This window comes from Dromaius novaehollandiae, chromosome 18, assembly GCF_036370855.1.
Source record: "Dromaius novaehollandiae isolate bDroNov1 chromosome 18, bDroNov1.hap1, whole genome shotgun sequence".
In the NCBI taxonomy this organism is placed as follows: domain Eukaryota; kingdom Metazoa; phylum Chordata; class Aves; order Casuariiformes; family Dromaiidae; genus Dromaius; species Dromaius novaehollandiae.
Genome location: NC_088115.1, coordinates 3,519,720 through 3,541,808, shown reverse-complemented (window position 1 = coordinate 3,541,808; position 22,089 = coordinate 3,519,720). Strand labels below are relative to the sequence as shown.

The 22,089-nt window shown below is 47.1% G+C and overlaps 1 long non-coding RNA gene across 1 annotated transcript in view; it reads right to left on the bottom strand.

Moving 5' to 3' along the window:
* Positions 1 to 3,840: 3,840 nt before the first annotated feature.
* The window catches only part of LOC135330244 (uncharacterized), a 40,130-nt gene continuing 21,881 nt past the window's right edge, over positions 3,841 to 22,089 (bottom strand). The window contains exons 2-3 of the long non-coding RNA XR_010392124.1: positions 8,222 to 8,415; positions 3,841 to 4,039 (exon numbers count right to left, since the gene is read on the bottom strand). This is a non-coding gene — a long non-coding RNA (uncharacterized LOC135330244). The remainder of the gene's footprint in view (positions 4,040 to 8,221; positions 8,416 to 22,089) is intronic.

Sequence of the window (22,089 nt, the reverse complement as noted above, 5' to 3'; positions counted from 1 at the left end):
GCTGCGAAGCTCGGGGCGCTCTGCCAGCCCCATCCCTCCCCACGTGCCGGAGGGGCACCGAGTGCTGTTTGCTGTCTTGGGGATGTGTCCCCATTGCTTTGCTCTGCCCAGTTCGGCAGCATCGCCTGCCCTGGCGAGGCCAGCTCCCAGACGTGCCAGAGACATCCCGACGGCAGCCAGAGCCACCCAGGATCCAGACAACTCTAGGAGCATCGCTCCATGCCCAAGCGTGGTCATGAGGATACCCAGCCCATTAGGCTGGTACTTGTATGACTACTGATGGGACTCACTGGCTTGGCACAGAAATGGCCAGAAAAGGCTAAGTCTGCCGAATAAATGGGTTATTAACCCTGAACCCCTCTGCTAGCAAGAGGTGGCATACGAGCTTTCCCTGGTCCGTAGTACACCAAGGTTAGCACCAGCCATGCTCAGCTGGTGTAAGGAGAGACTGGAGGATGTTGCTGGTGTAGAAATGGACAGCACACACACGGCATCGTAGTATTTGACTTTTTTCAATTTGAATATCCTAGTCCGTCCTCTCCAGACTTTCCCTGCTTGACGAAGACTCCTTAAAAGCTCGGCCCCGGCACCCGACAGTGCGGCGGCACCGCGCAGCGCCCACGCCAGCACCCTCCGCCAGCGAGGAGGCGTGATGCCAGCGCCCTAATCCGGCCTCTGCCAAACAGGAGCTGCGGCTCGTTTGCACAGCAGCGCGGGAAGCCCTGGCCAAAGCCGGAGTCTCACGTTTCAACGTCCCAAGCCCTTCTTAGACACACCGCTCGCCGGAGCCGGTGACGCGGGGCGTGCGCGGGGATCACGGCTGCATCCGGACTCTGGAGGGAAACGCTGCGGAGCAGCAACCGCTGCCCAAGCAGCCACGCTGAGCGGAGGAATTTCTCCTGCTTGGACACCCCATTTTTACTAGCTTTACAAAAGAGAAAATTGTCATATGCTTCTACTTTTCTAGGGGGCTGAGCTGTCCTTTAGATACCAGCTGCCAGTATAAATAGACATGAGAAACAGGTTTTTAGTGCCTAAAAACTGTCGAATATTGTAAACAATTTTCATGTCAAACAGGCATAGAGAGTCAGAATCTCGATATTGTTTATGGTTTAAAAGAACAACAGTCTTTTGATTTCACTGAAGCCAAACATTTTGGAGAGATAATTTTTTAACATTTGGTTTCAATTCTCCCAAACCTTCAGTAAAATAAAACCCGTTCATGTTACTTAGCTCACAATTTAAAAAGAAAATTGTTCTGAACCAGAAAAATGGATGTTTTTTATTTCAGAAAAAGAAAGCTTTTCAAATACTGGACAATCTTGGCATATTCTTTCAAAAACAACATTGGGTCAAGAAATTTGTCAAGGCTGATTTGCTCCTGTTCAAGGTTTCAGTTTTGTTGAATTGCCTTTTTTTTTTTTTTAAGCAAAAAGGAATACTTTGTCAAAAAAAATTCCTGACAAGTAACATTTGTCAGCCTGAGAGCTGAAACTTTCTTCCTTGGCCTCCTCCTCTGATTGTCAGCCTGCATTAAAATGTTCATCTCTGACATCAGCCCCCACTGCAGCTCCCAAAACAGATGCCTAGTAACTGGACAGAGTGGAAAACAGAGTTCTTTAATTTCCTCTTTGCATTAGAGTTCATTAGGAAAAATCCAGAGGCCCCTTATTGAGAAAACATCTGCATTTGCATTTCTTCAGTGAATGTTCAAATTATATTTTGCTTTAGGTTCCCCCCGCCCCCCGCCCCTTTTCTTGCTCCTTTCCTAGGGGAGGGAGACCCTGCCTGCACCAGTGACACTGGACAACATCTCTGTTTACAATTAATTCCTGAAACAATTTTTTCACTTTTGCAAATACAGGCACTGCCTCTAAACTGGATGCCTTACAGGAACGTAATTTGCTAGCTCTGTTGTTAGGGAATTATCTATTTAAGCTATTTGTTAGTATTAGTGATTACTCAGTCAAGTCACATGGTAGTATACCCAATCCCAAGCTGGATAAGAAATCTCTCAGGAAGAAAGAATGAGAAAACGGTTACTAACATACTTAATAGTATATCTTTTGGATGATTAACTGTCACTTCCAAAATTCATCAGATTTGGGGCATATGCTCACTTCCTTAGCCAGTATTTATAGGTGACAGTTTGCAATCACCAAATTCTACTTTTCAATTGTACTCCTGAAAATATTTGCAGATCTAGACTTTTTTTAAATTATTCAATCATCTCTGTAAGCCAGCAGTCCCAAGTACAGCCACCCAAAACTGGGATAAATAATGGAAAGTAATACCAAGAAGAGGAAGAGCACCAGTAAGAAATGCAAATGCCAGACCATGCAGCATACAAATACAGGTTTGTAATTGTTTGCCTCAGATCCATTCTCAAAATTCACAGCTATATTTGTTTGGTGGCAGAGGCTCACTATTACTGATGGTTTTATGAGAGCAGAGTTTAGGAACCATAACCAGAGCTGAAGCTGAGTTTCATATGAACCCATCCTTGGCCTCAAAGCCTTGCACTCCAAATAGACAAAGAAGGGATTTTGCTCTGTTTTCCTGAATGCCTAAAGAGATGATGAAATTGGGAACCCATAGTTCTGCAGACGACACAGCAGGCGTCAAGAGAGCCCTGTGCCAAAGACAGCCCTGTCCCTGCCAGACTAGGGAGGGTTGAATCAATGCTTTTATCACCAGAACATCTCTCGGTCAAAAAAATGGGAGTTAAGGCCCTCCTCCAAGCCTGTGGCCTCTACTTCGGCTCTAGATTTCTGATACAAAGTCAGTGGAACTAAATAATCTTCCTTTTTTTATGATGTAAGATATAAATATGGGCCAAAATACCCAATAGTGAGAATGGGGCCCTATGGGCCCTAGAAGTCGGTCTGCCTATCCTTGACCATGATGGCCAACCCTCTTGCCCTAACCATGCTCCAGATCTTGAGCCTGCCTTGGCCTTTTCCTTCCTCCCACATTGGCACTGTTTTCCCCTTTGCTTCCCAGCTTGGTCCTGCTTCCCTGCTCCAAGCACTGGCTTTTCAGGCAAGTTTCTGCTCCTCGCCATCCCCACAAGACCCTCAGAAGCTCTTAGTCACACCAGGAAAAAACTCTGCAAACGAGCTGCCCGGCCCCTGGAGTGTGTCACCCTTGTGCTTCTGACCATTTCCAGACCAAAACCCCGCTGCTAGGCAGGAGCTCACCCAGCGCAAGAACAGGAGAGAGTGAGCAAGGGTGCAGAGCTGCCCAGAGCGCATTACACAGAGCGCAGGAGTGCCCGTTCCCAGCCCTTGTCAAGCTGTCCACTTCATGAGACCATCCAGGATGCAGATGGGAAAGCAAATTAATTGGCAGACTGTGGGGCATCACTGATTAACAGAAAGAAAGACCAAATTCCCCTCTTCTGGATCCTTCTCCTTATACAAATCATCTGGCTCCCTCTTCCTTTATCTACTGGCTGCAGCTTTGGGCTCTTAGAGGAGAAGGAAGGAGGGAGGCAGGAGAAGAGCGGGGAAAGAGAAGGGGAAAGTCTCCAAGTCAGTAGCCCCCAACCTGTTCTGCCCTGTAGCTAGCAGAACTGAGAGTGAATAATGTGCAAAGGGGAGCAGCTGCCTTTTCCTCCTACAAAGGACGAGAGGGTCTCATAGGTAACATAACATCCTAGGACATGGCTGCCATCTTCTGATCCAGATTTCCTAGAAAGACACAGGCGTGCATCTGTGCATATACAGAGGTGTTTGTGCAGGAGACTAGAGCTTTGGCAAGCCCTCCATGCACATCAGAGAGTTACTGCTCTGAAATGCAGAGAAGTCAACAGGAAAAAAAAAAAAAAAGAATCCCAGATGTTGCACTTGATTTTATATCAGGCTCTTTGCTACCTGTGTGGCCCTGGCAGAGCACTGGGGCTTTTTGGATGTCAGCTCCCATGTTCCTGCTGGATCCATCCTGAGATATGGAGCTGGCTGGTAGTCAGAGAGAAGTAGCCAAGCTGCAGCTTTTTCCTTCCTCCACTCCCAACCCGTGGGCTGTGCTCCAGTATCTGCTGAGAAAAGGAAAGAGGTTTTTATTAGTCAAATAAAGCAAAGACTGAAAGGATGAAAGTGAAGGTCCAAGGGAGTTGCAGGTAGCGAGACATCAAATAACCAGAGTGTGGCAGCTATTTCTACAGAGCTTGCTCTTGTAGACATGTTACCAGTCCTTCATGCCCCTCCTCTCTGCTCCATCCCCAGTTCTGCCTTGGAGCAATGCAGCTTCCCTGTTTCCTCCACAGCTCTGAACCCCTCCCCAGCTCTTGCCCCTCCATGCACAAATGCAGTGTCACTTACTCAAAGCTGCCCACCCCGCCTGCTTAGTTAAGAAAACCTGCCAATTCTGTCAGGCACCGGTTTGGGGGTTTTCCATGCTCATCCTGTAGCCACCATCCTTTCCTACATGAACCACCTGAACTCAGAATTAAGCAAACTACTGAGCTCAGAGCATTAGAATTGCCTCTGTACTTTTAAATCCTCCTTCCCATTTAGTATCATAAAATCAGTTTTCCTTTGGCTACTCCCAGTTGGAAAGTCATTTTCCAAGGTGAAGGACAGGTCTCCTTTTCAGCACCACCACTCCCATTTCCAAGCAGAAATGAGATGAAGTTGTCCTACAACTATCCATCCATAGATGGTGTACCTCCATCCTCAGGCTTAGATTTAGGCCCTTTGCACCACGGTCAATTGGAAACAGAGACACTCAGTCATCTTCCTTTCCTTTATAAGCTACATACTCCAAACACTGAAATGCAGCCAAGTTTGGGGGATTTTGGTAGTTTGGTGGACAGCTGATCTTTGAAAAGTGATATACAAGTGGGCTCAGGAGGATATTATATTCCCAGGCAACTGAAGCATATTTCTGTTTCTACATAAAATTCTCTGCTACCTTTTGGCAGAAGGCTCTCTACGTAAGGTCTCATTTGAAGATTCATGCACTCGGCATCCCTGCGCTCAGATTAGGTTTTGCAGAACTCTTTCAAGTCTGCAAGATTTGTATTTGTGCATCATCCACACCAACCCACATCAAAGACACTGAGATCCTGGTCTCGCCTGAACCCCACTCCACGCCTTCAAGTGAGGGACCAAGCTAGCGTCCTGCAGCTGGTGAGTTTCAGATCTCCAGCCAGCCCTTTAGCAATCATCATGCCTGAAAGGTTCAGTCTCAAAAGAGCAAAAAGGAGAATGTGGATTGGTATCTCTGGGACTCAAGGTTGGGGAAACCTGTCTTCCCACGGTCCCACTGGATTCCTGAGCTGCTGGGCCAATGTGCTCCAAGTGCATTTCCATGTTGTGCCAGCAGTAATGGGAAATGACAGCTGATGAAAGCTGCTATTCATGGCCTCCTGAAATAGTTGTCTACCCATCTCCTCGTCCCAGCCCCTAGATGAGATTCACTATGGCATGAGTCTAAACACAGAGAGCAAAGAGGCTGGAGAATACACCACTAGCCCCAGCAGCTGGGTCTGGCTGTGTACAGTGCCAGGAAGGGGTTTTCTGGCTGTGCATCACAGCCACAGCTACATCACGCTAGCAGACCGTATCCTGACTCTGACGTGTAGTCGAGGTAGCGAGGGTCCACCCCCAGGTCGCCTTCCTTTAGCTGGTATTGTGTTTCAGGTTAGACACCGATAGTCACCAGGGGTCTGTTTTTATATCTCTGTAGGTTTCTTCAGTATCTGCATACCTCACAAAAACACTCACCACATGTGTGTGTACACAGACACACACAGACACACACACACACACACAAACACACACACAGAAGGCACAATATTTACTACTCTGCTGTTTATCTGCATCTGGCCCCTTTTGTCCCTACAGGAGACATGCTGCTTTATTTGCTACAGGAGTGCTGAATGCAAGCAAATATGGCAGGAATAATTCTCACCCCAACTTCAGGTGTCTCCACATGGGATTTCTATGCCTGAGCTAAACTCCCTTCACAGACAATTCCCCTGACAGAGCTGAAATCTCTAAGTTCCCCAGATAGTCAAATCTGTGTGCCCAGACACAAAGACTTTTTTTTTTTCTGGCCTTCAAAGGCATATTCTTTTCTCCTTTGTCTTTGTGTGGGAGTTAAGTAATCAGCTGAGGTAAGCTGCTGCACAAGGTATCTAAAATCTAGGTTGGATCCCATGTCTCATATTCTAGGAAGTTCCACAGCTTGGGATGTAGGTTGGAAAACTGGAGAAGGTTTCAGAGAAGACCCATGAGAATGGCTGAAGCCCTGGAAAGCCTTGGAGAGCATGCCATGAGTGGAAGAGTCAAGAAAATCTTTCTAGCTTAACAGCAACTTTTTCTTTGTAAAAGAAGAGACTCAAGACATACTGGATCTGAGTTTGGGGCAGGGCCTTTGATCATTCATTGAGGTGCCTAAGTCTGATCAGCTAAATCTGGATTTAATCTTCCTCTGTTGCAGGTTGGTCAGCCATACTACAGAAGATGAATGTATTATTACACATCCACTTCACAGTTCTAAGACTTAGAGAATGTAAATAATTTTACCCTAAAAAGGGGGGATTGAGAAAATAATTCCTACTCATGAGCCCTAAGACTGAGAGACACACAGTCAAATAAGAGGGTAAAAACAACTTTTTTAAATCAGTGAAATCTCAAAGGAAGAAAGAAAGAAATCTCCCCTCTAAAACCCTGATTGTGCCATCATTTTACAAAGAAAGGAATTCTTGCATGGGATAATTAAAGACAGACACTTCAGTAACGAATAACTTGGTTGACAATGAGATAATGGCAGCAGGCCAGGATCAGCAATCAGGTGCCTTTCTTTTGGAATCCCTTGATGGTGCCACAACTGCTACAAATGACGATGAGCCCAATTCATTTGTCATAATCCAAACGCCCCGGGCTCACCAGTCTGTTGGGACAAGCCCTTCCCTCTCTGCCTTAGTATTTGCTGAAAGAGCTGTCCAAGATTGTATTTACTTACCAAAACTTTGCAGCTGAGGCCTGATCTGTGCCATGGTTCACTAATCAGGCACCCTCTGAAAAGCACTGGTGCTCTATCAACCGTAAAAGACAAGGGAATGAGCTAAGATGCACATATTGCATGAGTGTGTTTAGCTTCCTAAAGCCAAGAGCCAAAACTGTACCAGCCACCAACCTCAGAAGAACCAGGAACATTTAAAGTGCTCTATGGGTAATGGTCCTAACCAATTTACTCCCCGGATCTCCATCACAAGAATGCTTGCTTTGGCTGGCTAAAGAATAAAATAAATCCAACACTTTCAGCATACAGTATGACTCTGCCTTGCATTTTAGGGCAAACCCAATGTTGGAGGAAAAGAAGGGGGTCCCCAAGAAACCATCACTAGTATATTAGGCCAAATACTATCTCATTGTTTTCATGTCTGCATGTATCTACCTTCTCCCCATCTTCCCTTTAGCCTTTTGAGGCCAAGGACCTACAGCAACAAGATTTTAGCCATGACAAAGGCTCTTGGGTGTTACCACACTGGAAACATTCCTGCCCAGAGAAGCTCAGTATTTGACTGCTCCAAAGATGTGGGATATGGTGCAGTCAGGATTTTTGGATGAGCTGGGGAGGGCAGGAGTGGCAGGACCAGAGAAGTGCTATTGACTCTGAAGGTTTTCCATTCCACAGCAGACTTTCAAAAAAATTAGCAGCCACAACTCAAGAAGCAAAATGGCTGTTCACAGGTAATAAACCCAGACAGATGCCTCCTGCATACAAACAGTCAGTGCCTCTGAGACAAGAGGCTCTAAATAAATAATCAACAAGTCTTAAAGCTGAATGCGTAGTTGCTATTTGCATCATTAATAATTGAGCAGGCTTTTATTTACTCATTTTGGTGGCAGAGCAGATAAAGAGGAGCTCCTCAGAGATCATACACAGGGATGGCCGTTACTTCATCACAGCCATTCAGTTCCCGCCAGCAGTTTGCTCCTGCGCTCCTCTGGCTACACACAGCTTGCTGGCAATGAGAGCGGAGAACAACCAAGCTGTCCCCATCCTCTCGGAGCGCTGGGCTCCCCCCTCGCTGGCCCGCTTGGCTCTGTGCTGGCGGCTGGGGGAAGTGAAGCTAGCACCTGTGGAAGCGACTGAGCGGTGCCCTGTTAGCAGGGGAGGTGGGAGTCTGGAGGCTCCATCGCAACAACAGGATCTCCTTCATCCACCAAAACCCAGCCATGTTTTTAAGTGTTAGAGAGATGCTCACCTGGTGGCAAACCATCCTCCATCGTGGCCCAGCAGGAGCGGCTGCACCAGGAACACATAGGTCCTTTCTGCCGGTGAAGCTGTAGAACACTGGTCTCCATCAGGGGGTCGTTGCGCTGTTTGAGGAGCGCTGGTCAGGTCTCCAGCAGTAACACCAACGGGATGGAAGGGCGGTGGTCATAATCAGTGTTTCCACTGAGGGAGAGAAGTGGGTTTAGAGCTATGTTTTTAGATGGCCAAGAGACATTTCAAACTGGCAGCACTTAGATTGAGTTATTCATACTAGTTGAGGTTGCATTTGAAGGCTTCCAGGTATCTTGCATCCTAGTAGGACATTGTCCCATCTTAATTCAATGCAGGACTTATCAAAGTTGGGTAATATCTTTCTATAACCAGCCTTCGCATCATACCAGGTCAGCATGGAGAGGAATCCTTAAACAGCACTCTGGCACGAGATTAAGTAGCCTTAACTGGGACAAGCTTTAGGAGAAGGCCATGTTCTGGGCACTACTTTGAAAAGGCATAGCCTGAAGGAAGATTATTATTATTTTTTTTGATCAAGAAGGATATATCCACCGTGGTGGAGAAAGGCTGGTTAGCGGACCAGAACTCCTTGAAATGTTTCAAGAAATAGAAAAACCCTATGAAAAAATACCAAGAAAGCTGGAAAAAACATCAATTTCACAGGATGTTTTCCACAGCAGACATCTGGCCAGCTCCTTTCTCCCCACCTCTCCCCAAAAATTTTGCTCAGGAATGCAGTGAACCACTGGCTCTTCCTTCAGCAAGGCCAAATGGCAAATCCTGTATTCACTGCTACATTCCAGGATCAAATCTGCCCATGGACAAGCAACTATAGTGAAACAGCCCTGTTATATAACAGGGGCAGGAGCTCAAGTGCTAATAACCAAGCATTCAGGTTGTCCATTATTCAGCTAAAGCCCAATCAAGCCAGAAATAGGAACAGAAGAGAAAAGTTCCCATTTCTTTCCTTAATAGCCACAGAACAAGGAAAATAGCTCTGTGCCATTTCTGCAGAGAAAAGTTACCTTTTCAGCCACAAAACATATCCCTGGAGACCCAAAGAGCCGGGGTCTGGCTCAGTTTTATTTAGTTATGTATCAAGTGCTATCGATCCGTTTGCTTGAAACAAATCAGCAAGTGGCAAAACCTTTTCTGCTCTTTATCTCTTGAAAATTGCATTTTTTCCTCTTTGGGCTCGAGGATGACAAGTAGCTGCAGCTCAGGGAGGCTCAGAGTGCGCCTGTGTGCCCTGACTCCGTCCATCTGCTGTGACGGTACCAGGAGTCTCCGTAGGTGACACGAGGTGGCCAGTCCAGAGCAGATGCCTGGGTCTTCACAACACAACAACCCCCAAGCAGACCCTTTAGGAACAATTTCTCTCTGAATGAGATTTTTATCTAACCCTGTTGCTAACCTGGCTGTTAATCTACGCAACTGTTTTAGCAGTCATCTGATAACCAAAATGCATTTCTGTGCTTAAAGAGTCCATAGAAGGGTTCTTATTTCTAATATACCTGTGAGAGGATTACAGCTTTGCACATTGATCCTGCTGAGATGGTCTCCTCTCCTGTCTCCGGACACCTTGGTCCACTGTGTCCCACTAGGAAAGGCCCATTGCTGGCCTCAAAGTTGGGATATTTGGTGCTAGGATTTATACTTATTTCCTGCAGGAATGTGAGCTGCTTCAAGGCTCATCAGGCTGGCATCAAACTACTAACCCTGTTCAAAATTGGAGCTGGTAGAAGAACATGTCATTAAAATGTGTTTTACAAAGCAAAAATCATTTGTAGGGTTTGTGTTTTGTTTTGTTTTGTTTTTTCTAAAGGGATTATTTCCGCTTCCCTCTCCCTCCCAAACACACAGTCCTCTCCCACCCCACCCAAACCATGCCTCAGCTTGCACAGAAAATTTTGATTTTTCATTGGGAAAAGTCCCCAAACAATCCCGAGTGAATCACTTTGGCAGAAAGCCAATACATTTCAGCTCCTGCGTATTGCCACAACACCTCTGGCATTAAGCACCCCAATCCAGGAACGGCAGCAGGAGTACAGCTGCCGCAAGGACATGCAGAGCACAGCCAAAGCAAACCGGTTTGGGTTTCTAGTATAATATACCACTTCCCAGCTCAAAAAAAGGTTGGTTTGCCTCCTTCTGCATGTGCATTAGTGTATGGCGTCTTGCTATAGATGCAAGCTTTTCTATAGGACCTGTTCGGCCATTTCTTCCCAAGGCTGAGTGGATAAAGCCACATAGCATGGTTATGGTAGGAGACAGCTGGCCTGGCAGAAGCAAGTCCTGCCTCTGCCACTGCATGCCCGTGCTCTTCTGGTCATGTCTCTTAAACCTCTCTCCACTACAGTTTACCCTTGGATCAGGTCCTACTGACTCAGGGGGTCCCACAAGGAAAGCAGTGTTCAATGACATAATTAAAAACTGTGCCAATTTGCACAACACAGCACAGGTGAAGGTTTCTCTGGCTTGACCTCATCAAGGCTGCAAGACTTTGCAGCCTTACTGAACACTATTTTTAACTGAGCTGTTTTTCTGTGTGGTTTCCCAGCTCTTAGCAAAATTGAGAAAACGCAGAACTTCATCCGGTGGTGCTACCTGTATCATGGATGGTACATGGGTGCTGCATTTCAACAACAAAGATTAAAGTCTGGCAAAGCTATAAGCAACTGCAAAGAGGCCTGATAATGGGAAATGTCAGGAAACTTAATAACTACAGAGATTAGCGCCCTGTCTCTAACACATTGTTGCTGTATTCAGACAGCTTTTTATATATCATGTCGACAGCTACACAGAAGTTGTGAACAGTTTCCTATCTCATCTAGCCTATTTGAGTCTCAAGCAGCTTGACTGACTTTGCTAGAGCTGTTTTGGATTTACACTGGCTCTGCTGAAATCGGAATTGAGCAGACAGACAAGACGCCGCTGCTGCAAGCCAGCCCGCTTCTCCAAAACCAGAGGAGCTGGATGGTTTGCCGCAAAAGGAGTGTCTAGGAAACGTACTTTGGGTGTCTGTCTTTCCTTGGCAAAAATCAGCACAGCAGTTCAGCCTCCAGTGGAGCTGCGCTGATTTACTGCAGAGGGTCCCAGGCCCCCCGCTCGCGGCACTGCTGGGCGATGGAGGAAGCGCTGACGGCAGAGTTCAGCACTGCTTCGAATCCCAGGATGAATTAACCGCTCAATATAAGAAAGAACAACGAGCAGGTTTTCCCAACTGGGTATGAAAGGCGAGCGCACCGCCTCTCAGCAGCTTGGACAAGGGGCAGTTCTGCTAACAAACTTTCCCACCAGCCCCTCGGCTCCTGGCTAACCGGCTCGTACTGCTGTTTTGTGAAAGCTGAGGTGTTTATCACAACCAACTCTGTCGCTGCTTCCTTCCCTCACCGTCCCAGCTCTGCCCCAAGTCCATGCCCTTGGTTCCTAAGCCAAGCTTTCCCCATCAGCCATGGCATTCCCCAGGGCTCCGCAGGGCTTTTCTTAAATCTGTGCTAACGGACAGGATTTTGAGAGGAATGTCCCCTTAAATTCCTCCCTGCTCTCCCCAAGATTTTCTGAGGTCCTTAGGGCCGCTGTTTTACATCAGATATCTCTAAAAACAAACAAAGAAACAAAAGAAATCCCCTCCCCAAACCTTTCAAACCGAAAAACAAATGACATGATTAATTATTATGGAAAAGGCTGTTTATAGTTTGGACCCCATAAAATAGAATGCCTGATTTAATACACTATCCGAGAATGTGCTGTTTTTCATTTCAGCACAATCAAGACCTAAATCTGTGTCTCCCTTTCCCTCATATGAGCTGGAAATGGTTTTATATTCCATCTTGCTTTAAATTATATACATCAAGTTTATAATGGGACACGGTCTATTTTGTTGCCAAAACCTGCTCTGTAAGATCATCTATTAAACTGTATTTATTTTTTATGACAAACAAGAAAAATGACAAAACAGCTACTGAGCTTTGGCTAATAAGGACCAAATGCTTCCCTAGGCACCATTCACATTACGCTTGTTTGTACAGTAGCTGCGTTAACTTCCTCCCATCTACCAGCAGCCACCTAAGGAAAAAATGGGCTCTGTACCCTGCCCACAGGTCACCGCAGATTACGGCTGTTACCATTTGCCCTTGTGCACGAGATCTGGGGTCAGGAGTTTGATCCCAGCGGGATGCAAGCAAGGAAAATCAGCCCCAGCAGAGGAGGAAGAAGGAACATTTGCAATGACACAAGAGGAGAGAGCCCGAGTGACCATCAGGCTCCTGCTGGCGATCGGGGTGTGGGTGAAGCGAGACCCACAGGAAAACAGGAGCTTGGGCAACGCAACCCAGATGGGGAGCTAATCGCAGGAGCAGCACTGCGCTGTGACATTTCAAAATCTCAGGATTTGGGGCTTTGTCAAAGTTTTAAAGCTTTCCCTGGAGGCTGTCACAGCAATGCGGGACAGGAAGGACCACCCAGAGGCACAAACAGCTGCCTCCAACACGTGTCATCATCCTTTCTCTTAACTTACCATATTCCAAAAGAATCATTTTGCTTGCACATAAAATATACCTGGAACTGTTCAGTTTTGACCACATTTCAACTCATTTGTTTTTTACCAGAGCCAAAGTGAACTGGTCCCTCTTCTACCTGCACAGACCAAAATCCTCCTCTGTACCAATTCCTCCCTGTCCTCGCCAGAGCCTCAGCAACCACCTTCCCCATCACGGCACTGACTTTACATAAAGCCACAGCCCGGGGCAGGCCACGATAATCACAAGCGACACCCAAGTCAGGCAGGATATTTGTTCCCTCCTTCCCTTCCCTCTCCAGCCCTCTGCATTTGCATGGCAAACGACTCACGGGTGGACGACCCGCGAAGCCGGCGCCCTGTCCAACGAGCTTTTCTGTGGGTCACTAATATCAAGGCTGTTATTCGGCTCCACTGCCATCCGAGCCTGGGCCTGGAAACCAGCCTGCACAAAGTACATCTTAACGTTTCTCAAGCTTTCTGCCCTCAAAGGAAAAAAAAAAACAAATGCCGTGTGGAAAGGAGGAGATGTCTCGGAGGAATCCCTTCAGCTTGGTGCTTCATCTGCTCTGCCAGACACTGAAACAATCATGGGACTTTTCTTGAGAGCACTGACTTTGGGGGTTTCCCTCAGCTGAACGACTGCTTATTACAGCACTAACCACCATCCTACCTGGCTGCTCACCACCACCACTGAGGTAGCTACACTTGGCGTTGCTTTGGGACACCCCCCATCAGAGAAAACCAAGACTGCCTGCTCTTCTTTGGCAGGAAAGTTAGGATACAACGTGGGATCTGCAGCTAAAAATCACCATAAACCTAATGCTCTTTCACTTTAAATGACAGCTCCAGTTATATCATGGTGTTCATGTAGAAAATCCTTCCCTTTCCACGCTGCTTGTTTATATTTGCCAGTGAGCATAGCAGCAAGTTTTTCATACTGGGCACGGCAACCCATCCCATTACAACAAATTCCTTATGTAGCGTATGAGTAGCTAGACCCATGAAGAAGTTAACCATGCTTTAATCAAGACCCACTATGTCATCTTTCCTGAAAAGAATTACAGAGCAAGGCTCTGGCCATAGGTCTGGTTTTGCAAACACATATATCCTCAGTGAAGCTTTAAACAAATTCATCAGGCGTTTCTCCACGGCACCAGCAAGGCAAGCGCCTTCCCTTCTCCTGCTTCACTCACAAAGCCCTCAACGTGTTCTCTGCTGCATCCGCAGAGCGACCTGGATGCAAAGAAAGGAGACCGTGGGAGCAGGGTCCATGCTGGCCCTGCGCTGTGTCGGGTGCATGTGTGTGTCATACCAGGCACATGGCTCGGACCCAGGAACGTCGCCAGGAGCCCAGCCACAGCAGCAGAGCGGGGAAGAGAGGGGCAGGAGCTGTGGGATCAGTGGTGCCCCCAGAGGGTGTTTCTGACCAGAGAGTCCAGTGTGCAGATGAGACACCTGAGCCAGGTGAACCCTGCGAGGCTGCAATATTTTGGGGTTCCACTTCAGAGAACAACTGAAAACACTCTGCAGAAAATACTGATGGAAACAATGCCTTTTACCATTGCAACTCCAACATCCCCAGTGCAAAACATGTGGTACTTGTTGCAAGTTCCCAGCAGCGTCCCTAAAAAAGAGAGCAGCCAGAACCTTTGACATCCAGCCCTCCCTCAACAAGCATCAGCTTTTTCACTATCTCCATTTCTCAAGAGTTGATGAGATTTTTGAAGCACAAAGTCAGTAGTTGCAACCTCCAACTCAACGGCAACCAATTGAATCCTCCCTCACTGGCCCTTTCCAGACACCTTCTACAGCCTTTATGAAGCTCAGATCTCACTCTGCACAAGTCTTCTAATTTATTAACTGCTTTAAAGGAAGTTTATGGATGTTTCTTCTGTCTGATATCACTGCAAACTCTCAGCCTGCACTGCTGGCTCGGAGCTGCAAGCAGAAGTTCTCTCCTCTCCAAATTTCACAGAGACACTGCTTTTATTCCAAGCAGTTAGGGCATCCTACAATCCTAATGGTTCATTATCTCAGGCTTTCTTTAAAAGGTCAAGAAATGCTCTCTGCTTGGCAGATGGACTAGTGCAGGAGTCACAAAGTCTCAGAATGTGTAACATAACAAGGTTATAAAACTGCGAACTCTATCCTGAGTAGAGGCAACAAGAAAAGTTTGTTTAGAATTTTTAAATGAAAAGAAAGGGCCATTTGGAGGGAAGGATTTTTTAATTTATTTTCTGAAAATAATCCGAGAAAAGAAAAGTTGGATCATGAAACAAATAACTCTCCTCCAAATAACTCTATTTCTCATTCTTCTGTTATTTATTTTCTAACCTGTTGCCTCCTGCTCTTTCTCCCCCCACCCCCAACTGAAGCTACTGGATGAATGAATGATGGAGAAAACAAGAAAGGAGAAACCTTCTCCCTCTCCCAAATAAACAACCAATTCAGCAGCTGTTCAGTTCCCACCACCCTTGTGTTACACTGAGAAAGCCAAAGTTCACAAGCATCAAATATGAAGATGAGATTAACCAGCTGGGACAAGCACCAACTTGTTGCTGCAAGCATGGGCACATAGCGTGTCCACCACTGTCTCTACCAAGGTGGCTTCACAGTGAGGAGTCATCTGCACGGGTAATTCCACGTCCTGCCACATTTACCTCTGGTTGCTCCTTTTCGGGGCTGGCAAGCAGTTGTTTGGTGTGGAAACCAGGCTGGCAACACCAGGCAAGTGCTGACATCCCCATGGCAGTGCAGCAAGGAGGAGTTCAGTCCCCACCGCGCTGCTCGGGAAGCCCCAGGAAGCCCTGCTGGCTCTAGGCCACCGGAGAGGGCCGACTGGGCTGCTTTAGGATGGGCCCACTTTTGGGGAAGGACATGACTGAGATTGCCTTGGGCTGTGCCCTCCTTCCAAGGCACAGTGAAAAAAACATCCCCAAGGCACCGACTATTCCCCCAGCACGTTTCCGCCAAATCCAGCCTGCCCCAGCCTGCCTCAGCTTGGCTTCGAGGCAAGAGCAGCCCTGCTGCATGCCCCACTGCTGCGGCTGCTCCCAGAGGACCGCAAGTGTGGGGGGGGCACCCGCACCCCATGTTCATCCCTGGGCACCAGCACCACGCACCCCGGGGCAATGGCACAGCCATGAAAGTCCACGTGCCCTCTGTCTCTCCAGAGCACTTTGCTGCTGAGTCTTGCTGACCTTTTAAGCTGGAAGAGATCAAATTAAGACAAATGTAGCAAGCCTTTAAAAACAATGAGTCCCCAAACAGAAAAACCTCTGTAAGCCTGCAGTATTGTCACAAACCATGGATGCAATCAGTGCCCATGAAGCACAAACAGCCATGCCTGTTTGCCTGACTTCCATGAGGACAGGGGAAGATCAGGAGATGTTTCTGCTCAGGCCTCAAGTCCTGGTTACATTTTGCAACCCCACAGCTCTCTGGGGACTACTAGGACAGTAATCACGAACACTGGTCCCAAATTCCCAGCCAAGCAGCATTCAGCAAAACTCAGCCTTGGAGAGCTAGAGACCTTTACAGAGACCAGGCGAAGTTACCATATAAACATAGCTGTTCCTGAGTCCAATATCTGCCCAGACAAAGCATCCTTTATATAACCTGTTAAGGTTCTGCTTTGAGCAAATACTTTTTCTTTCTGTGCTATAATTATCTGCCAATGAAGCAGAAATCATCGGATTGACAGGATCCACTCCTGTGGTTTATAATACACGTTCCTCTGTTACTCTCAGAGCCGTAAAGCCATAGCTAGATGCATCATTGCAGCATGGCCAACCTGTAGCTGGGCTGCCATGGGCTCCGCTCCCTTGCCCTGGAAAGCTTAATTCCCCTTCTGTTTTTGGAGTCATAAAAAGAGCTGCAGAGGAAAGATCAGCGCAGGGGGAGGTTGTGGCCTGGAGGGGGAGGAGCAGGGAAGGAGACGCTGTCCGTGATGACATTTCTCATCCTGCTCCTGAATTTCTCTGTGCTATTCTCAGAGGCAAAGGGACAGGCTTGCCCGGAGCCCCTGCTTTGCCTGCTGCTGAAGTGGCTCAAGAGCCTCAGGCAGCAGCAGCAGTGAACCAGAAATGCTGCCGCCAGGCAGAGATCAATAGATGGGAAAGGAAATTGCTGGATTTGCCAGTCTGCATGGAAATTGCTCTGCATGTGTGAGCAGCCCTCTCCTGTGCCCATCCACAAAAGGCGCTCGTGCTGCAGAGAAGTGAAGCTACAAGCCAAGCCCAGACCCATATCAAATGAGAACATCACAACAGAGTGCTTTTTTTTTTCTTAGAAATATTTTGGACAAGAACTGAGCTGCCTGCATCGAAGTGAAGCCAAGTAACATGAGCAGAGAACGTGGCCCTGCTGTCCCCATGGGGCAGAATTCATCTGAGATTGCACTTGAAACCCTGCCCTATTTTGGGATTCCTGGCTGTGTCGTTCCCAGAAAGGCAACCGAACATACAGTACCACTCGGCCTGATAAAACAAACCATTGTACCTTTAAGGCACTGCTCCAGAAAGAAAAGGCCTTTCATAGCAGTGAATAGCATCTCTTTTACTCCACGCACCATCTGTTTTCCAAGATGAAGAGTTCTGGGCTGGCTGAGGCTTAGTCACTGGGACAAGAATAGGTCCCGCTGTACTTACACTTCCCAGCTCCCAAAATAAAAATCACAGCAAGTCATTGACTTTACTTACCCCGTACTGAGCACACAGAGCTGCCTCTGCTAGGAAACACCCAGCTCGGCTGTTATCCCCTTCAAACGCAGAACCAGAAGGCGGGCACAGCGCTGGGACCCCTGCAGCCAGCGTTCCCTTCGAGCAGCCGTTACCAAGCTGGGTTGTTTCGGGGGAATTGCTCCTTTAGAGCATGCTTGCGAATACGCCTGATGACTGTGCCACACACAGACTCACCATGAGAGAAAAAAACACATAAAAACATACGTAACAAACCCTAATGCCATACATAGAGAATCCAACACCTAACATATTGCAGAGACAGCATCAGTGCAGCAACAGACCCTTGGCTTCACTGCGCAAAGCTTTGCCTTGGTTCCTCGCCCCTTTCTAAGTCTCACCAGCCAGGGAAAGGAGGCTACGGGGCAGGGATGCAATTCATTTCCAACATGGAAAGAGGCTTTTCCTGAAGCTCCTCTTGGGGCAGCTCCACGCAGCCCTCCTGGACCTTCACCCGCTGTGCCAGCAGGCTTGCTCAGCACCACCATCCATTTTCATCCAACCCGTGCTGGAACGGCTTCTGGTCTATTGAGCCGCTGGAACAAAATGGGAAACGTATTCAGCTTATCTCCCAAGGGGTGGTATGTGGAGTTGTTGGGTAAATAACTCTCTGGGCCAAAGTCAACTCTTGGCACCCCCTGCACAGCCCGCGCAGGAAGAAGTGAGAGCACAGAGTCGCTGCCATTCACACGGGAGCCAAAACCAGAGGAAGGGAACTGAAGGCCCAATTTCTCCAGTAAGGGGAAGTGCCGGCACAAATGGGCACCCGTGGGGAATGCTGGGATCAGGGCACGGGTCCCATGCCTGCCATGCCACCAGCATGCAGCACAGCGGGTGGCAGGAGGAAGAGGAGGGACGGCTGGACAGCAGCGCCCTGGGATACATCTTGGTGCTGGGACAGGAGAGGACCAGTCTGATGTCCTCTTGCGGGACTCTGTTGCTCGGGTGTTGACTGGCAGCATCACTGTGACTGTGGTTTCTCTGGAGACAGCCAGTTTTCCCTGCAGCGTCTGGCCCCGTTTGCATTGCCCACAGCGGGCCGGCAAGGGCTGCGGGACTGGTGGCACTCGCAGCTCGTGCTGGGGTCAGGGTCAGCTGCTCCCAGCAGCAGCAACTGAAATTCCCCCTGCCCCATCCCATCCTCTGGGGACATCAAGACCAGCACGTCCCCTCCTCATCCTCATGTGTCCCTTCCTGAATCCTAGCAGAAATCTGGCTTCAGGCCTTCATCACCACTAAGAAGCCAAACAGATGAACTATACAGTAGCCCAGGCTACGCAGCAGCATTGCTTGTGTCCTCCCAGGAGTTATTTTATAGCTGGCTCAAATATCTTTACCCACTGCAGAGCAGACCTGGATTTCCCTGTCACCTCATTTGCCCTCTTAGATTTGCTATGAAGATACCCCTGCCTTTCACACAGTGCAAAACTAGCAAACTCCTGCCCTGGTTGCTCCTGCACCATAACCCAGATGACTCAGAGGAGGAGCGGCTATACATCCTTAACCCAGAAACATATCCCCTTGTGCCCTGCTCTATACGTGTACTAGGCCTTCCGGAGGACAGGCATCCCAGGTCCATGTCACCTCAGAGAAAACCTCCCCAGGGAGCAAGTTAATCCTTCCCCTTTGCCTTGGAGCAAGGGATGGCTCCACCGCGGCGAGGCATGCTGGGGAGCAGCTGACCTTGCTTGGGATTTCTGGGCTTCTTTCCGTTGTGGCCTAACCTGAACGGTATTTAAATATCATCTTCTTGCTCCCTCTCTGTTTCTTTTTGTCATCTGCAAATTTAGATTAACAAGAAGGTTTGACAAAGTGCTACTGTGTATGTTAATAAACCCATTAGTGTCGGCCTGCCTGACATATAACCTGCAGAGTCTCCAATGTTTACTAATATGATTGTCAAAGCAGAGGAACATTACTTTTTAATGACATTTCATATCACTTCAGTTGAAGTAATATCCTGGGACATGATAATCAGAAAGCCATTTAGCCACAAAACTATGCACCGAATAGAGGCTGGTGCATGAAAGATTCTCATTTTATCAGAATTAAAACATTTGTGTTTGCTTCATAAGTTGTAAGCGCACTTGTGAAGGAGAAACATGTTGTGAAATATTTATCGGAAGCAGCTCATTTCAGGTAAATGGGGCTTCAAAATGAAATGTTGGAAAAGGTTGTTGTTATACTCGCTACATCTTTTGCATGCAATACATCAATGGACAATTTATACATATGATATGCTTAATAAACCAACAAGATTTTAGAACTTCTCTTTAAAGTATATTTCTGAAGTAGTACAACTAGCCATTACTAGGCCAGCAGAATTTATTGCTGCTTTCAGAGTAGGGGAATGGCTGAAAAACAGAATGAAATGGAATTTGATTTTATAGAGCACCTTTCATGCTCCAGGTGATTCCAAAATGCTTTATAAAGCAATGAGTGTGACACCAAGACGGCAGCGATACAGTGACTGCAGAGGCTGCCATGCTGCCTTTATTAATAGTTCGCTCCCTGGCTTTGCTATCAGGGCCCGATCTGCTGCAGGTGACAAGAGTTTTCACTGAGCTCAAGAGGAAGCAGATGAAGGAGCAGAGGATGCCTCAATAGGACAAAGCAAAGAGGGGAGCTCCTGGACATGTCCCCTGCGCGCTGAGTACTGCACTGGGTTTGTTAAAGAAATAGAAGAAATTGTCCTGGGTTCTTTAAGCAAATTAAGATGTGTCAAATAATAATAAAATAATAATTTTTTTTAGAACCTCAAGGATATCCCCATCAGCCTGGCCACAGCAACCTTTTTGATAGAAACAGAAACTAAAGATTGATTCAGTTAAAGTCTTCCATAGGATGGTGGATAGGGCTGATTAAAGCTGTGAGCACACTATTAATAGGAGCAGGATGCCTTTCTGTCATTATTAATAATTATGCTGCTGTGATTACTATCTGTTCATCCATCCACCCATCCTTCCTTCTACAATCCCAGCACCAGCAAAGTATTTTTAAAATACAAATTCTTCCTCCCACCCCTTACTCTTCCCAGTGTGCCAGGAAACAAAATCTTAATTTACAGGGTTTTGTATTAGTATCTGTGAGAGGGTAAGTGTGTCTGTGTGTGAGAAAGTGAGCAAGTTGGTGGTGGGAGATGAGGGGGTGCAATGCATGTGCAAGCAGTCATTTGTGAAAAACATACCAAGAGAAAGTTAAGTCAAAGAAAGACACTTTTTGCATCTCGTTTCAAACACACCAGAGTCCAGCACCTCTCTCATTTCTTCAGCAGCAGGTCCCATGGATGAGGCCTGACCCCCAGGAAAACCTTCTCCCACACTCAAAAGCTCACCTCTACCCAAAGCCCAGGTTCTCCTGAAACCTTGGCCACTGTCCCCAAAATATAGTCAGAAATTTTCCTTCACAAAATAATTAGACTGTGATAAGAAGAAACAAATGGGCCCTCAGAGCAGTGAGTGCTGCAATAAGAGATGAGTTATTAGTCCAAGATGGAAATCTCTGTTGATAAATGACTAGCCCGAAGCAAGGAAGGCTTCAGCCAAACACAACAACGTCCTTGTGACACATGGAAGGGGAAGTAACCGACCTCATAAGCAGCAGCAAAGCCTCTGTGCTACCCCCTTAACCAACTGATTAATCAAGTTGATCCCACATGTCAGTATCTTTTCCTGCGTGCATTAGTTACAGCATCTAAATGTGGAGGAAGACAACCACGGGTGCAGTTTGGACCTGTTTTGAAACTGCAGCTGAGATGTCCTTGACAAATATTACCATGCAAGGCATCAGGAAAGAGCAAGGAGCCTGGAGACATGTCCCAAGGAACAGTGCAGAAGGCCAGTCTATCCACAGACCACTTCAAAGCTAACACATACCAGCACATTATCAAAACTGGTGGGGACAAATGGTCTGAGAACAAAAAAGAAAAGGAGAGGGAACCAGGCTTTACTCTTCTTCCTCAGCCAAGACATCCCTTACTCTGCAAGGAGCCCAGCTCAGTGGGGTAGGGCGGTGCCTCGTACTCCAAGTGAGAGAACTGCTATTTATTAATACTGACCCAATTCCTGATTTTTTTAAAAAAAGCCTAGTTCAGAGGAAAAAAAACTCCCATTCATGTCACTGAAAATAAAGCTGACAATGAGGCATGGGGTAAGTCACTGAAATCAGCAGGCTTTACATGTAAAACTTCTCATGGACTTTGATGGTTTGGAGGGTTTGCTTGTACACTGTCAACGTGGAAAAGTTCAGTATGGCTATATCCAAGTAAGGTACAAGTCTATGTCTGGCCCTTAAATAGTCAAGACACATATGGCTCCATTAAAAAGGACCCCAAGAGCTCTGCAGATTAGTACCCAGCCACATTTACCTCTTCTAAGTATCTGCCAATAGTCTGGAATGCAGCTATCCCTGGAGACAGGTAATTTGGGCATCTGATACCACTATTTTAAGTGGGAGATTTAGGTAGAAATAGTTGGTAGAAACATTATATATATGCTTTAAAAAATTGTAAAGAAATGGCTCAAGCTGGAATTGCTAAACGTATTTCTCTCTTTGTCCTCCCCTAGAAACCACTACCAAAACATA